This window comes from Pongo pygmaeus, chromosome 3 (assembly GCF_028885625.2).
Source record: "Pongo pygmaeus isolate AG05252 chromosome 3, NHGRI_mPonPyg2-v2.0_pri, whole genome shotgun sequence".
NCBI lineage: Eukaryota > Metazoa > Chordata > Mammalia > Primates > Hominidae > Pongo > Pongo pygmaeus.
The window spans coordinates 129,748,440-129,766,971 of NC_072376.2; the positions used below are offsets into that span (position 1 = coordinate 129,748,440).

General features: G+C 32.8%; 1 non-coding gene across 1 annotated transcript; it reads left to right on the plus strand.

Moving 5' to 3' along the window:
- Positions 1-575: 575 nt before the first annotated feature.
- On the plus strand, positions 576-679 carry LOC129035911 (U6 spliceosomal RNA). Its single transcript, XR_008502400.1, has one exon. It is a non-coding gene; the product is annotated as a U6 spliceosomal RNA (small nuclear RNA).
- The last annotated feature ends 17,853 nt before the right edge of the window (positions 680-18,532 follow it).

Sequence of the window (18,532 nt, forward strand, 5' to 3'; positions counted from 1 at the left end):
TTTTGTACATTATAAAATGGTGTTAAACAGTGTGTACTAACATTTCTTCCCAATGATTAATTTGACTAGCTTGTCACAATTGCCCTGTCATCTGCTCACATACTGTTCATGACAGGTCTCTGACGCCAACTCCTAATGCTTGGGAAAAATTAGCATTTGGCCTTTAGCAGCCAAACTCAACTAGACTTATAAATGAAAGTTACTGCTCCAGAGTTGATATTTTTTTCAAGGTTAAATAAACAAAATGTAACAAAATTAGATTGTAAGTAGAATGCGTAAGTGCATACCTGCATTGGAACCAAAACTCATAAAAGAGATATATGTCAAGCATGCCTCCAGAGTTATAAAAAATACACAGAGTTTGTTGGTTTATTTATAATATACCCACTATGGAAATAATTTAATATGGTTACCTTTGTAATTTTCCATTTACAAATTACAAATCCAATTACCACTTTAAAACTTCACCTCCCATTGGAAACATTGTATACTTTTCTTTAATGATATAGTCTTATAATACTAATTTTTACTTATAATTCTAAGTTGTGAATTTTTTCTTTTATAAAAATGGATTTGTACTCACTTTGGCAGCACACATACTAAAATTGGAATGGTACAGAGATTAGCATGGCGTCTGTGCAAGGATGCCTCGCAAATTCATGAAGTGTTCAATATTTTCATGAAAATGGCCATACTGCTTGAAGAAATTTATAGATTCGATGCTATTCTTCTTCATTATTTTTATCTTTTTTTCTTTATTCAACTTTCTGTGAACTTAAATTTTTAAAATTTGATGCTTTAAATTATAGTCTACTGGTCATTCTTCAACTATAAGTCAATTATCCTCTAGTTTCCACTTCAGATGCAACCTGTAATTTTTATATGAAATATTCTTAATAATTGTAAGGTTCTAAATATTTTCAAACTTTTATAATGCTTTCTTTTTCCTTTTTTGGTTATATAATTTCCTTTCTGTATTTTTACATAATAGATATTTAATGTTTGGTTTTTTTCATATTATTTTTGCTCAGAGAAGTTGTCAAGTACACTATTTTTATTTCACTTTGATTGGAGCTTGCTGCTTGGCCTGACACATGGGCAAATTTCACAAATGTCACATTTGACTTGGAAAAAATTGGCCTTTTTTGCATTTATGAGTGGGATATTCAACACATAATAAGCTGCAAGATAAATGAAAAGTTTACCTCTTTTTGGTGGCTATGAATCTAGTCCTTCTATCTCTGACACTGGGGAGGGCAGGTGACTCATGGCCTCTACCACTATCCTTCATCCACCACTGCATTTGTGCCAAAGCCACAATTCCCCCAGGAGGCTTCCGGGCAATGCCTGACCTATTCCTGTATTATGTTGGCTTTCTCTACTACACAACTTTGGCTCGAGAACTGCATTGGTTTTCTAGGGCTGCTGCATATTAGACGAAGAAGTCTGAAATAAGTCACACTGGGCTGATATCAAGAAGTCATCAGAGCCGTTCTTCCTCCAGAGGCTCTAGGGAATAATCCGTCCCTTGCTTATTCTAGCTTCTGGTGACTGCAGCATTTCTTGACACTTGTGGCTGCATCACTCCAATCTCAGTCTCATTGGTCGTTTGCTTTCTCCTCTTGTGTGTCTTCTCCTTTTTCTGTCTGTGTGAAATCTCCCTCCTCCTCTCTCTCAGGAGGACACTTACTAATTTCATTATACAAGATAATACCTTTATCTTAAAATCCCTAATTTAATCTTATATTTTACCAAACAAAATTATATTCTTAGGCTCTGGTAACTAGTGCCTGATATCCTTGGGCTACTTTTTCAGCAGACCACATGGGCTCCATTTTAGCATGGACACAATCTTCTTAAAGCTACACTTCAGTATAAGGCATTGACTCCACTCCTCCTTTCTTTATTCACTCCTTTCACAGTTGGCAGATATGCATTGCCATCTGAAGATTCCTCCAGCTTACTTCCTTTACCCTTGCTAGACATTTTCCTCTATTAATATTCTGCCGGTAGAGTATAGATTTTCTTAACCTCTACCATTGGCCAACCCAAGAACTGGCACAAAAAGCACGTTAGTGGTGTGGCCACAGTAGCAGAGATGGAGATTAGATACAGGCTGGGAGAATGGACTCCCACTTGTGAAGTTAATTGTACTTCTCAATACCTAGCCACTTAGCAACGAAGACAAATGCTGAGTAGCTAATATGGCATTATTAATTGAGTAGACAAAAAAAAGCTTGTTAATAAGTTGAATTCATTGGGAATTTTCCACCTGAAAGGTTTAACATTTTATTCTTATGAGATAGATATCTATTCTGGCTCAGGGTTTACAATTTCAGTCCTCAAATGTTCACCCAACACCATTTTCCATCTGATTATCAAATTTCTAATTCACAGGTATGGAACCTCATACAGTATAGCATCTAACCAGGGATCCATCTGACTGTGAATAAAGTGCAGGATGGTAATGATTTGCATAGTGTCTGGAATAATAGACATTCAACTATTATTTGCTAAATTAATGAATTATGTCTTTTTTATTCATGTAATGTGATGTTATTAAGAGTGTTTATTGGCATAGAAAGTTAAATATAGCTCACTTTTATTGACTCCAGGATTTATACCGTTTAATTCCCTATCTAAAAATGATTTTCCATTTTATAACTGAGAAAAAATGAGAACAAAGAGCTTACATTAATTCCCTAATTCAAATAGTTATTAGATGTAAGACTAGGTTTATAATACAAGTTGTTTGACTGTAAGACCTCTCCTTTTACCTAAAACTTCTTAGAGAAAACTTCATGAGTCTTTGTCAGCTAGAAATTGAAACCAAAGGGTAATATATGCAATTTGTGGTGAATTATTCCATTTAGAGATATTCTTTGAAAATTCAGCCTTCTTCACTATGTTAGGAAAAATTTTAAATAATGGAACTGACAGTAGTGACGTTCCTAATATCATAACAAACAGAATCTTCAAGTGGAAATGAAAAAATATCATAAATAATTACAAAAGAATTGTGATTATAAGGTTTTATAACTCTGGCCCAGGTAGTTGGTCTTAGGACAATATTGTCCAAAAATAAACTTGATATTGAAGAAATTACAATATAGTATAATTTCCAAACAACTAAAATTATTTCATGCAGCCTAGAACATTTTTTCATATAAAATTTCTAATTTAACAATGCATTTTTGAAAAAGGCTGAGGAAGACTAAATTGTCAAGTGACCACATTGTTTTACCTAGTATTCTATCAGGTAGCATGTACTTACTACACATTTAGATATTGTCTAAACATACCACAGTAGAGATAACGTTTCACAAATAAGCTAGACTGCCTCTTGTAGCGCTATTCCTCCCCCAACGTTTCCCCAACTAGATTTATAATTATTTATTAGGTTGGTGCAAAAGTAATTGCAGTTTTTGCTATTAAAAGTAATGTAATAAAAATATAAATAATATAAGCAATATAAAATACAAAAATAAAATATAAATAAATATAATAAACAATATAAATATATAAATAAAATATAAAAATATAATAATGTAATAAAGTAATAAAAGTTAGGTTAATGAGTTTAAACATTGTCTTTACCACAGAACATTTCAGAGCCTATAAAATAAGAGTATGTGTGTGTATATACACATTTAGATATACAATTATATCTATAAATATAAGTACATAACTATAAAATTATATGACCATATTTATTATATATAGTAATAATGAATAATAAAATTTCTAAATAAATATAAAATAGTATCTGTACTGGCCATTTAGAAGTCAAAAGGTCAAAATGAATTATAATTTTAAAACACTAATTTATATACTTTATGTTTTATTTTTTTTAGTTTTATAATTATAAAATACTCATTTAAGCAAAATGCTTTCATTTTATAAAGGAAAAATATCTTCCCTAAACGTGTTTTATATAAAACAATTATGTGTGCTTCTTAGCCTCTTTCCTGCAGTCAACGCTCTGATCTACCAGGATGTTTGTTTAGTATTTGTATGTTTAGGTTGCACTTTTCCTATCTGCAAGTATTTTTTAGAGCAATTATAGTCACAATCCTCTTCTGTCTTCTAAGTTGTTCTTAGACTGTACTTGCTCAACAAAATATGTTTGGTAGCAACCAAGCACGCAGTTTCCCAGCAAGTTCTGTAGCTCTCAGGTGGCCAGGTACCTTGCCAAGTGCAGCAGGTGACCCAAAGTTGCCCTTGCTCCAGAGAATTCTCCTAGCACCCTAGTGCAAAAATTATCTGTTATTTAGTGACTGAAGCCTCTCCTTCTCCAGTGAACTCTGAATCTTAGACTTGATGGGGCCTCTTCCAAATTTATTCCACTCCATTGTACTCTTTGTCAGAGCTAGAGCTAGTGGCTGTCCCCTACATTTGTAATCCTTGCATTTCTTAGTGTTCCCTACATTTGTAATCCTTGCATTTCTTAGTGTTCCCTACATTTGTAATCCTTGCATTTCTTAGTGTTTTCAATGTCCCTTTACATGGTCAATCTCCTTTTACCATTAATAATCCTGACTTTTAAAATTATTTTTTCAGATTTCTGCCTGGACCATAACTAATACAAAATTGAACATAGTTGTTCAATATTGTTAAATTCTTCTCTACTTGAATTCCTAGGCAAGCATTTAAATAAAAATTGTTATCACTGAGAACATTTGCTGGCTGTCATAGCAGAAGTTAATTATTGACTGGGGATTATTTGAAGAACCAGTAGTTTCCTTTAAGACAAATCCTCTGTCATTGCCGTGATCACCACACCAACACTTTCTTGCGTGTCATGTGCTATTCTATGACGTATGGTACCATCACTGACACTAGTATTTCAGATTGACTGCAAGTTTGTTTCAACTGTGTTTTAATATCAGTTAAAAACACCAAAAGAGAATTCAGGATAGACGTGTGTTGTTCATTTCCCTTGTTAAGTGGTAAGGTAGGAGATTGGGGAAAGATACTTAGAAAAAGGGAAGCATACAATCTTCTGGGCCACCTTGACACTTAGGTGCAAAACAGTTTGAGAACAATTAACAGAAGAATTTTGATAATCCTATAACAGAGTATATGTATTCTATGTGAATTGTGAGTTCTAAAAAATCTTAAAATAATCAGGGCTTATTGGAAAAATAAGATCGAGCCAATCCACTTGAACCTAGTACAACTCAGAAATAAAAATACACACGCACACACACACACACACACACACAAATTAGTAAGGGCAACAATAACAAAAACACTGAGAAGTTTGAGAAGTAAATCTATTAGCCAAGGTAGGAAGCTCACTATGGCTATAGATTTCCTACAGGGATAGAAAAAGATGTGCCCTACAAAATGAAAAATAAAGTAGAAATACTAGCTTGCGGACCCTGAGATAATGCAGATGTAACTGGGCCTCTAAGCACCAGAAGAAGTATCAACAAGCTAGGAGCCTAGAACTATTCCAAGGCTAGGGATGTGCACCTTTAAGGATAATCTGTTACAGGCATTCATTTTATTATTTTTTTAAAAAAGAAAGAAAATAAGGATTCTCTCTGGGCAGTAGCCAAGATTTCTCCTTTTCTGCTAAAGATTTTTAGTTTAATTTATGATAATCTAGCTCTCTTTACTATAGAAAATAGTTCATATTCCAACATATGTTCACTTCATTCAACATAATTTCTGCATTTCTCAATTGCTGATAAGTTAATTGGTATTTTAGAAACATGGCAGAATATAATATATATGAAAGTTGAATACCTAGAAATTGAATTCCTCCAAATTCTCTGCTTAGTTAAATTTTTGACAGCTTTGCGTTATTCCTAGAGATACTCACACCTCAGTAGGAAGTCTAATGGCTTATACTATTGATTACTGTATCATTTTCTATACTGTGAGGGAAGACTCATCATAGAAATTTATGTGGAACATAAATGCAAAGCTTAATATATAAACCATACAGATAGGACAAATCTGTATGTATATATATAACACATATGTTATATCCCATGGATTTTATTCAATTTTTTTAGATGAGTGAATGGAAGAAGGAGGGAAGGATTTAAAGGATGAAAAATTTTACAGTTTGTTTCTTTTTCTCTTGAAAAATTTTTTTTAATCAGAATTCCCAACTCTTAGAATACCTATAAACTAAAGTGTATATAGACATAAATTTTTTAAATGAATTTGGTATATGGAAAATCATATATACACTAGTTGTAAGAGAAAGCATTTGAGATATGAGTAACTTTATTAAGTTTATTTTAGTTGCTTCCAAAATAATGGAAAAGGAAATCTCTTAGAAGTTTCTCTTGGAGATATTCTATGATTTCTGATAATCTGTAGAACATATCAGAATGACTAATTATGTGTGGGATTAAAGAGTCCCACATTCATTATAAAAAGTCAATCCTTATTAAAATATCAAGACTAATAAGCTGGTTAAAATTGGCATTTAATAATAAAATGCCATCAGTCCTTACCATAGACTGTTGTGATTCTAGGATTGCAACATATCTGGATAACTTCCTTATAAATCGTTTTAATCATTGAATAATTAATTTTTAAATAAAACTTTTAGACAATTGATTAGAAGATTGATTATATCATCATTTATTTGAACTTACTCTTGAATAGTCTTTGTGTTTATGAGACTTATATATGTTACATTATGAATAATTTTATTTATTGTGTATGCTGTCTCTCCAAGAGGGAAATAGAATGTATGTCTAACATTAATGGTAACCCCGGTAACAGCTTGGAAATATATTTATTATAATATTATAAGATTAACTCAGTGTCCTGAACAAGACAGAAATGTGTTGCTTGGATTCTTTCAAACATCTACCTAAAATTAAACATACATTCCAGTCACATTAGAAAAATATCAAAAACTAAGTCAGAAAAACTTAAGTACAATTAAACATACATCACAACTGAGTGAGAAAGTGAGAACTCTCTGAGCAGCCTATATCTTCAACCTAATTTTCATTTTTATTTATATTTTTTATTTTGTGTGCTTTTTTTCTTTTTCACCTAATCATTTGAATTAAGGCTACATAACAAATGAGCTATTCAACTAGAAGGCATCACAATATTCACATCAAAAAACTGGTATTATTGAATGAATAGCTACTGGATATATTTATCGATTAACAATATTAAAACTTGCCAAAAAACTCCTGTTTCTCAGTTAAAGCTTTTATTTGGTAAATATGTATACAGTGATATGACCATTAATAGAATGTATAATGTAATAACAATGTATACTTTATTTTTAAAATTGTAATCAACAAATACAGATTATATGTATTTATTGTGTACATGTTGCTTTGAAATATATACACTGTGAAATAGCAAAATCAAGCTAATTGAGATGCATTTTCTCACATACTTATTTTTGTGGTGAGACCACTTAAAATCTATTTTCTTAGCAATTTTCAAAAATACAATACATTTTTATTAACTATAGTCACCATATTGTACAATATGTCTCCTGAATTTATTCCTCCTATAGCACTGAAATTTTTTATATTTTGGCCCACATCTCATCAGTCTCCTTTCCTCTCCCTCAGCTCCTAGTAACCACCATTCTACTCTCTACTTGTGTGAGTTCAACTTTTTTACACTACTCATATAAATGAGACCATGCGATATTTGCCTTTCTGTGCCTGTCTCATGTCACTCAACACAGTGTCTCCCATGTTAATCCACATTGTCATAAATGACAGACCTTTTTTCTTCTTTAAGGCTGAATAGTATTCAATTGTGTATATATAATGCATTTCCTTTATCCATTTATTTGTTGATAGATACTTAATTTGATTACATATCTTGGCTACTATGAGTAACACGGTAATGAACATGGAAATCCAGTTAACTCCCTGACATACTGATTTCAATTTCTTTAAATATATACTCTGTAGTGGGATTGCTATATCTTTTGGCAGTCCCATTTTCAGTATTTTGAGGAAACGCCATACCATTTTCCATAATGGCTGTACTAATTTGCATTCCCACTAACAGTATACAAGTTTTCTCTTTTCTTTGCATGGTTGCTATTAGCTATCTTTCCCCTTTTTGAGAAAAATCATTCTAACAGGTAAAGGGTGCTATCTCATTTTGGATTTAATTTGCATTTCTCTGATAATTAGTGATGTGGAGTATCTTTACATATGCATGTTGGTCATTTGTATGTCTCATTTTGGGAAGTGTCTATCGAGGTCCTTTGCTCATTTTTAAAATCTGGTTATTTTTGTTCTTGTTATTGGGTTATTTGAGCTCTTTATATATATTTGGATATTAATGCCTTATCAGATGTATAGTAGGCAAATATTTTTTTCCATTCTATAGGTTGTGTCTTCATTCTGTTAATTTTTGCTTTCGTTATGCCGAGCTTCTTAATTTGATGTAATTCAATTTTTCTACTTTTGTTTTTGATGCCTGTGTTTTTGAGGTCTTATTCAAAACATACTTGCACATCCCAGTTTTATGAAGTGTTTCCCTTAGGTTTTCTTCTGGTGGGTTCATAGTTTCAGACTTTACATTTAACCATTTAATTCATTTTTATTTGATTTTCACATATGGTAAGAAATAGGGGTCTAGTTTAATTGTTATCCATGTGGATATCCAGTTTTTCCAACACCATTTGTTGAAGAAACTGTCCTCTTGCCAACATGGGCTTTGGGTACCTTTGTCAAAAGTTAGTCAGCTGTAAATGCATGGATGTATTTCTGCATTCTCTGCTCTGTCCCATTGGTCTATGTGTCTGTTTTTACACCAAATAACATGTTGTTTTATAGCTTTGTAGTATATTTTAAAATTAGGTAACGTGCTGTCTCTAGCTTTGTTCTTTTTGCTTAAGATTGCTTTCGCTATCTAAGGGTTTGTTTATTTTGTTTTGTTTTGTTTTACTTTTCCATATGAATTTTAAGATTCATATGCAGCCATAAAGAAGAGTGAGATCATATTCTTTGCAGCAACATAGATGGAGCTGGAGGCCAAAATCCTAAGTAAATTAATGCAAGAACAGAAAACTAAATACCATATGTTCTCACTTATAAGTGGGAGTTAAACATTGAGCACACATGGATATAAATATGAGTACAATAGACACTGCAGACTCCTAGAGTGTGGAAGGAGGGAGGGCTTGGTTAAAAGACTACCTATCGGGTACTATGCTCACTACCTGGGTGACAGGATTTGTACTCCAAACCTCAACATTATGCCATATTCCCATGTAACAAATGTACTCATGTACCCCCTGCATCTAAAATAAAAGTGAAAAAAAGCTTACATTTATACCAAAGTATTTTAAACCGATAACAACTTTCATTATAAAGAAAATAAGCACGTAAACAAAACTGAAAACCTCTATATTTTAACTCCATCCTCCCACATGCATTTTGATTTTTTGACGTTTCAATTTATATCTTATTATTTTGCTTATCGTGGGTGTATCCTGCTGGAGCAGCAAATTGTTGTAGTTATTATCATTTTTAACCATTTTGTCTTTTAGTTTTTTTACCTAAAGACATGAGTGGTTTATACATCACAATTCATCCACAATTCATACAGTTCATCCACTGTATTTTTCAGCTACAGGCTTTCTGTTTGATTTTATTATTATTATTATTATACTTTAAGTTCTAGGGTACATGTGCACAACATGCAGATTTGTTACATATGTATACATGTGCCTTGTTGGTGTGCTGCACCCATTAACTCGTCATTTACATTAGGTATATCTCCTAATGCTATCTCTCCCCACTACCCCCACCCCACAACAGGCACCAGAGTGTGATGTTCCCCCTCCTGTGTCCAAGTGTTCTCATTGTTCAATTCTCACCTATGAGTGAGAACACGTGGTGTTTCGTTTTCTGTCCTTGCAATAGTTTGCTGAGAATGATGGTTTCCAGCTTCATCCATGTCCCTACAAAGGACATGAACCCATCCTTTTTTAGGGCTGCATAGTATTCCATGGTGCATGTGTGCCACATTTTCTTAATTCAATTTATCATTGATGGACATTTGGGTTGGTTCCAAGTCTTTGCTTTTGTAAATAATGTCACAATAAAAATACATGTGCATGTGTCTTTATAGCAGCATGATTTATAGTCCTTTGGGTATATACCCAGCAATGGGATGGCTGGGTCAAATGGTATTTCTAGTTCTAGATCCTTGAGGAATTGCCACACTGTCTTCCATGATGGTTGAACTAGTTTATAGTCCCACCAACAATGTTAAAATGTTCCTATTTCTCCACATCCTCTCCAGCCCCTGTTGTTTCCTGACTTTTTAATGATCGCCATTCTAACAGGTATGAGATGGTATCTCATTGTGGTTTTGATTTGCATTTCTCTGATGGCCAGTGATGATGAGCTTCTTTCATGTGTCTCTTGGCTGCATAAATGTCTTCTTTTGAGAAGTGTCTGTTCATATCCTTTGCTCACTTTTTGATGGTGTTGTTTGTTTTTTTCTTGTAAATTTGTTTGAGCTCCTTGTAGATTCTGTATATTAGCCCTTTGTCAGATGAGTAGATTGCAGAAATTTTCTCCTATTCGGTAGGTTGCCTCTTCACTCTGATGGTAGTTTCTTTTGCTGTGCAGAAGCTCTTTAGTTTAATTAGATCCCATTTGTCAATTTTGGCTTTATTATTTCAATCTCTTTGTTAAAGTCCTGTGATAAATTTTTGAATGGCTTCTTTATGTTTTCTTGAAGTTTGTTAAGATTCCTAAAAAGAGCTATTATGAATTCTCTGTTTCAGACATCAGACATATCTCTCTCTCTCCAGGGTTTGTCACTGGTACCCTATTTAGTCATTTTGGTGAGATCAAACTTCCCTGAATGGTCTTAATGTTTGTGAACATACATCAGTGTCTGGGTGTTAAAGAATTAGTTATTTGGTCCAGTCTTTACAGTCTGGCCTTGTTTGTACATATCCTTCTTCAGATGACCTTCCAAGAATTCAAAGGCAACTGACTATTGAGTTCCCAAAGCCTCTAGTCACTGCAATCATTTCAGCACTAGAGTGAACCCTAAGCCCAGGTTCACTGTGCCATTATTGCAGATTCTGAATTTCCCAGCCCTAATGGTTCTGGGGGAGACCAAGGAGAGTTTCACAGGTTCCCAGGCAAAGTCCTTCTCTCATTTTTCACTTTTTTCCCTTAGTAAGAGTCTCTCTCTGTGCTGCAGTATCTGGAGTTAAGGGAGGGATAACAGAAAATCCTGAGGCCACTATAGCTGATACCATGCTGTATCATCTCTAGGGCTTATACAAAACCTGCAGCCACTATGGCCTTACTGTTACTGATATTTATGTAGGGCCCATGGTTGCTTTAGTCAGCTGGTGGTGAAGCAGGCTGGGACTCCAGTGTATCCTGCCGGAGCAGCAGATTCTCTTCCATCTTGGAGTGGGTCTAGAATCTGTCCTCAAGCATCAGCCTGAAATCAATGTCATGGGATAGTGCCCCATGCTGTGTTTTACTGTAGTGAGGCTGGTGCTGAGCTTCAGATAAGTGTCTGCACTCTTTTTCCTCTCCCTTCTCCAAGCAGACAGATTATCTCTCTCACTGCACAGCCTGGTGCTGAGGTAGGGGTGGTGTAGGCAATGCAAGACTGTCTTTTCTACTCTCTTTATTGTGTATTTTCTTGTTATTATGCTGAAACCATATCCTGTGGTCTCTTACTTGGTTTCTTATTTTTTGAGACGGTATTTTCTTGCATAAATAGTTGTTCGAATTGATGTTCCTGAGGGAATTGTCACTAGAAGGTTTTATTCTACAATCTTGTTCTGTCTTCACCCTACCACTTTAATAACATCTTTACCCTGATTAACTTTTCTTTTTTCAGATAACACCACAACTTCTCTGCTCATGTCTTCATAAAAAGTTCTCGAAAGACTTGACTTCATCTGATGTCTTCCATGTACATTTTCCCATGCTCTTTGATCCTTCGTCTAAACAAGCTTTAACTACATGGTTTCATCAAAATTGCTCCTGTCAAGCTCATCAAAGACCAATATATAACATATGGATCACCCCCATTCTTATTACATCCTCTTCCCCCGCTACTTCCAGCTCACCATATTTCTTCTCCTTTTGTCTTGCCTATTCAGATTCTACATTCTCAGAATTGTTATACTTGTTATATATATAATTCCAAGATTCATTCTTCTTTGTTCCTTTCTTTACTTTCTCCCTTGAAGATTTCCTCAAACTTGTATCTCCAAGATATGGCTTATCTCCTCACTTCCGGTTTTTTTTTTTTAATGATAGCAAATGGCTAGCATAGGTTCATGGAGGTACAATTAAAATATCAAAATTAACATAACCACAACTAAAATTTATGTCACACAATCCTGACCTCAAACTCCACCTGTAATTTTTCCCTGCATAACTAATGATAACCCCACCATTCCAGTTGCTCAGCCTTAAAACTAGGAATCATTCTTCTCTCTTTTTCTCTTCACATGTATCTGAATACTCCTCATGGCTTACAATTAAATAATCTCTACTTCAACACCTCAGTTTAAGTCATAGGAATTTATTGTAGTAATCTTTTAACTGGTGCCCTGATTCTACTCTATTCTTTATGCCACCCCCAGCATTATTATTCTAAAATGCAAATCATTCAATTTCTTAGCTTCAAATTCCCCAGTGGTTTTCTTCTCCTTTTTCTTTTTTTATTTTAACTTGTGTTTTAAGTTCAGGGGTAAAACTGCAAGTTGTTACATAGGTAATCTTGTGTCCTGGGGGTTTGTTGTACAGATTATTTCATCACCCAGGTATTAAGCCTAGTACCCATTAGTTATTTTTCCTGATCCTGATCCTCTTCCTCCTTTTATCCTCTACCCTCTCAAAGGCCCCAGATTGTGTTGTTCCCCTCTATGTGTCCATGTGTTCTCATAATTTAGATCCCACTTATAAGTGAGAATATCTGGTATTTGATTTTCTGTCCCTGTGTTAGCTTGCTAAGGATAATTGCCTCCAGCTCCATCTATGTCCCTGCAAAGGACATAATCTCGCTCCTTTTTGTGGCTGCATAGTGGTCTATGGTGCATATGCACCACATTTGCTTTACCCATTCTATCATTGGTGGACATTAAGGTTGATTCCATGTCTTTTCTATTGTGAATAGTGCTGCAAGGGAAGCCCAGTGGTTTTCTGAGCAAAGGACGAGTATAGATGGCTGAATCCTACCTAACTCTGACCTCTTTCTGACCTCATTATTACCCTCTCTCTCTCTTCTGTAGCAGTACTAGACTCCTTACTGATTCTGAAAAATACAAGGCATATCCTGTCTTACAACTTTTGTTTTGTCTCTTGCCTCTACCTCAAATTTCTTCCCCATATATCTATTTCTCCAACCTTTTCACCTCCTTGACATTTTTACTCAAATACCACTTTCTCAATTATGCCTACACCTTCCATCAATGTGGAAACTTGCATTTTACCTTCCCCCTGTGACTCACTTAATACTATTTATGCTCATCTGTTTTTTTCTCTACATTATTTATAACTTTCTAATATGTTACATTAACATGATTTTAAATTTATAATATAATATACTACATTACTTATTATATTTTCATTATCTTTCCAACTAGAATATGTAATACAGAAATCATTTTAACTTTGTTTTACTGATAGACTCTAAGTGCATAGAAGAGTCCCTGCACATTCACAAATATTTATTGAATAAATTAATAAATAGCTGAATGTATATAGTATGCAACTGTATTCATCTGTGACATTTTAAAGCACATACAATCATGTAAATAAGCAAGAATTAGATGATAAATAAATGCCTGCATTAATTAGATATTTTAATTTCTTTCTACAGAACAATTAGCCATGTTGAATACATGTGGATTACTTTTGGTGAGCAAACATTTATAATATTAAAAAATGAAAATAAAATTTATACTTTTAAATTTCAAATAATTTAATATCTGGATGTCAAATTAAGCTGAGTTTGGTCCTTTTGAAATTTAATAATTTATTGGTATATGAATCATAAGATCACTGTGTCATTAAGAAATATTAGTTTGTGAATATTTGATATAAGAAAACTGACCTGTTAGATGTTATATTTTGGTGTGTTAGATATTTAACATAGTACAAGAAAGTACACAGTTAATTGTATTTTCATCTAATTATAAATGTGCATTATTTTCTTTAATTTTATTATTAAAGTGTAAAAAGTCTTTCGTGCCGGGCGCGGTGGCTCACGCCTGTAATCCCAGCACTTTGGGAGGCCGAGGCGGGTGGATCACCAGGTCTGGAGATCAAGACTATCTTGGCTAACATGGTGAAACCCCTTCTCTACTAAAAATATAAAAAATTAGCCGGGCGTGGTGGCGGATGCCTGTAGTCCCAGCTACTCGGGAGGCTGAAGCAGGAGAATGACGTGAACCTGGGAGGAGAGCTTGCAGTGAGCCGAGATCGCGCCACTGCACTGCACTCCAGCCTGGGCGACAGAGTAAGACTCTGTCTCAAAAAAAAAAAAAAAAAAAAAAAAAACTTTCATTATTGAAGAATAAAATGCACTGTAAACGTTCTAGAGTTTGAGCTAGATGGTATAGATTCTAAGTCTAATTTCACCCCTAAGTGTACCAGAAAGCAGAGCAAGATGAAATATTTATTTTACTTACTTGAAATTCTTCATATGTAAAATTTGAGAGTTCAGTTATATAACATCTTAGTTTCTTTCCAGCTTGAGAATCAATGATCTTTTTATTTTACTTTGTTTAGACATAAAAAAGTATATATTTTAATAATTTTGAGGTGAGGTGAAAACTACAAGCTTTACGCTATAGATCTAAGTAATATATACATCTATATAATAATTGCCCATATGTTTCTCCTTAAACTTTTACATACATAACAGTCAGTGTGTGGAGAACAAAAGAAAAGCATAAACGTCATAATTAAAGTTGCAACAGATTTGTGAAAAAAATTCAGAAGCTTCTTCTCTTCTATGAATTATTATATCACAATTTTTGGTCAAAATTTTAGTATCAAATGATGCTTTGATAAAAAGAAATAAAAATATATTAATTTAACTTTGATAATTGCAAAATTTTATCATTTTCTTTCTTAAATTTTAGCAGTAGTCTTGATATATTATTTTAACAAAAATTATATTTTCTGGCTTCATACTCTTTTCCATAGTGATTGTACTAATTACATTCTCACCAACAGTGTAAAAGCATTTCATTTTCTCTACATCCTCATCAAGATATCTCATTGTAATTTTAATTTTAATTTCTCTGATGTTTAGTGATTTTGAGCATTTTTTTCATATGCTTTTTGGCCATTTGTATGTCTCCTTTTAAAAATGTCTATTCATGCTGTTTGGATGAATAGACATGCTACATTTTTTTCAGGTGTTTGGGTTCCGTGTATGTTATGGAACAAGACATGAGTCCTGTACCAGATGCAAAGTTTGCCTATATATTTTCTCCCACTTTGTAGGTTATCTGTTCATTCTGTTGGTTATTTCCTTTGCCCGTGCAGAACTTTTTTAGTTTAATTAAGTTCCATTTGTCTGTTTTTCTTTGTTTTTGTTGTTGTTGTTGCCTATGCTTTTGAGTTCTTAATCATTAATTCTTTGCCTAGATCAATGTCCAGAAGTGTTTTCCTGAGGTTTTTCTTCTAGTAGTTTTATAGCTTCAGATCTTATATTTAAGTCTTTAATCCATCTTAAGCTGATTTTTTTATATATGGTAAGAGATAGGGGTCCAGTTTCATTCTTCTGCATATGACAATCCAATTTTTCCAGCACTATTTATTAAAAAGTGTGTCCTTTTCCCAGTATAAGTTTTTCTCAACTTTGTCAAATATCATTTGGCTATGGTTAAATGGCTTTATTTTGGGGTTTTCTATTATGTTCCTTTGGTATATGTGTCTAATTTCACAACTGTATTATGCTGTTTTGGTAAATATAGCCTTGTAGAATAATTTGAGGTCAGGTAATGTAACACTTCCAGCTTTGTTCTTGTTGCTTAGGATTGTTTTGGCTATTTGGGCTCTTTTTTGGTTTCATATGAATTTTAGGACTGGTTTTCCTAATTCTGTGAAAAACGACACTAGTTTTTTGCTGGGGTTTGCATTGAATCTGTAGATTGCTTTGGACAGTATGGTCATTTTAACAATATTAATACTTCTGATCCATGAGCATATGATGTTTTTCTGTTGATTGTGTCATCTGCAAGTTTTTTCATCAGTGTTTTGTAGTTTTTCTTGTAGAAATCTTTCATATTATTGGTTAAATATATTCCTATGTATTTCTTTCTTTGCAGCTATTGTACATGGAATTTACCTTTTTGATTTTTTTCTCAGCTTGGTCATTATTGATGTGTAGAAATGTTACTGATTTTTGTACATCGATTTTGTATCATGAATCTCTTCTTAAGTCATTTATCAAATCAAAAAATTTTTGTGAAGTCTTTAGAGTTTTTTAGATATGAAATCATATGATTAACTGTTCTTAAAAATACTCTTATTTTGATATGTCTGCATAAGCACACAAAGAAGGGACCTATTGTATACATAGAGACTGAATTCAACTTTGTCAGGAAATACATAAGACAATCAAATTCCAAGTTGGGAAAGTATTATGTGGAATATCTATGAGAGATAAATGGTCCAGTTGTATAATATTTTTACATAGATAAATTATTATAGACTACTATTAGTGTTTAGTAAATGTGTTCTGAATTTACACAAAATACTCTCTTAGGCAAAATAATGGAAAAGAGCAAGAATTGCATTCTCCATGCCTAAAGTTTACGTGATTCTTTGGGTGTTTTCTTTCTTTTTTCAATCTCTTTTATAATATATTGTCTAGGACCTGTCCATTGTAAATAATTATTAACTATTGCCTTTAAAGTGACATTGAGGTAAGCATAGGAAAAAGGGAATTTTAAGTGGGCATTTTGCAGTTTTCATTTTCATAAGCCTATATATTTTTAGAAGTTTCTAGTGTTACTTATTTGAAGATCTACCACCCAGCTCCCTGCCTCCAGTACCAGTGTCAAAAGAATTGAGAGGATATATCCACTAACACTTAGAACATGTTACATACGAGAAATTAAACTAGACAATTTTAGTCCTTATCGAATTAAATTCTCACTACAACATAAGGTAGCTATTTTTATCCCAATTTCGCAATGAAGAGTCAATGTTTTGGTTTAAATTAATTACCTAAACCTAAAAGGTCATTGAAATTTTTCTACCATATACACAGGTTCTGATATGCACCCTACACAGGTATGTGTATGTATTAATAATAAATGTAAGACTGCTCTACTATAGATTTTACATAGCAATTATTCAATGTTCTTAGAAATTTGATTCTAATAGATGATTAGCAAAGGCCAATTTAACTACGATTTCTTTTTTTTTTAATAATTTATCTCACTTGTAATATTCTGGCCACTAGAACATCAGTATTTTAGAGAAATCAATCCTATTAAGTATTTTTGGTATAAACAAGCAACATACAACATATTTAATATTGACTTTATATTACTTTTAATTTAGAAGTAAAAACTTGATCTCCAAACAGAATGTTTTGTTTCTTACATGAAATTTTATATTTACATAACTTGCTGAAATGTTAATATGGAAATGATGATGTTAAACAATACTTTTGATAACTCTATAAGTGTAGTGGGAATCACTATTTCTGAAAAAGAAAATTAGTTATGTTGGTAAGATTATTGCATAATTTCCCACAGGATCTCTATATCAGAGCTCTTTTTATTATCACTTAGAACAAGTTGTCTACATTCATTTTAAATTTAAAGTAATGCCAAATACAACATCATAAGGCAGCTCACAGAACGAGCAAAGACATCTGTTAATGGTACCATGAATAGTTATGAACTGTGTTACTGAAAAGCCTTTGCTAGCAAAATATTGCTTCCTAATTTATTTTACAGCAATGAAAGCCTCATTTTTCATAGTTTTGAAATTGCATTCAAATATCCAATAATTTCGGTACAATCACTTCTATACAGCAAATTTTATTACAAAATATAAGATGGAATTGCTAATGTTCTCTTGATTGATAGCTTCTCCAGCAGCAGTTTTTTTCTTACCCTTTTCTTGCTATTTTAATGTTTAAATAATATTTATGTATTTTTAATACAATTTAGAAAGTCTTATGTGCAAATTTAATATGAATATCAAAGACATAAAACTGAAACATTATAAATGTTCTCTTGTTGAGCTCTGAGACTGTCACTTCTTTTCCATATTTTTAGTAGCTGAAATAATTTTATACAAGAAAACTGAAACTTTATGAAAATATTCTTATACTTAACATTTATTTTAAAAATATATAAATAAGAGATAAATAAAAATGGCAATTTCCTTTATAGAACAGAATAATAAAAATATGTTACAATGTGTACAACTTTACCTTTTTCAAATAGATTATTTACCACTTCCAATCACATATTAGGGGTAGAGATTATGTTGACATGTATGAATTTATATTTACTCCTGAATCAGAAAGCGTAAAATAGAAT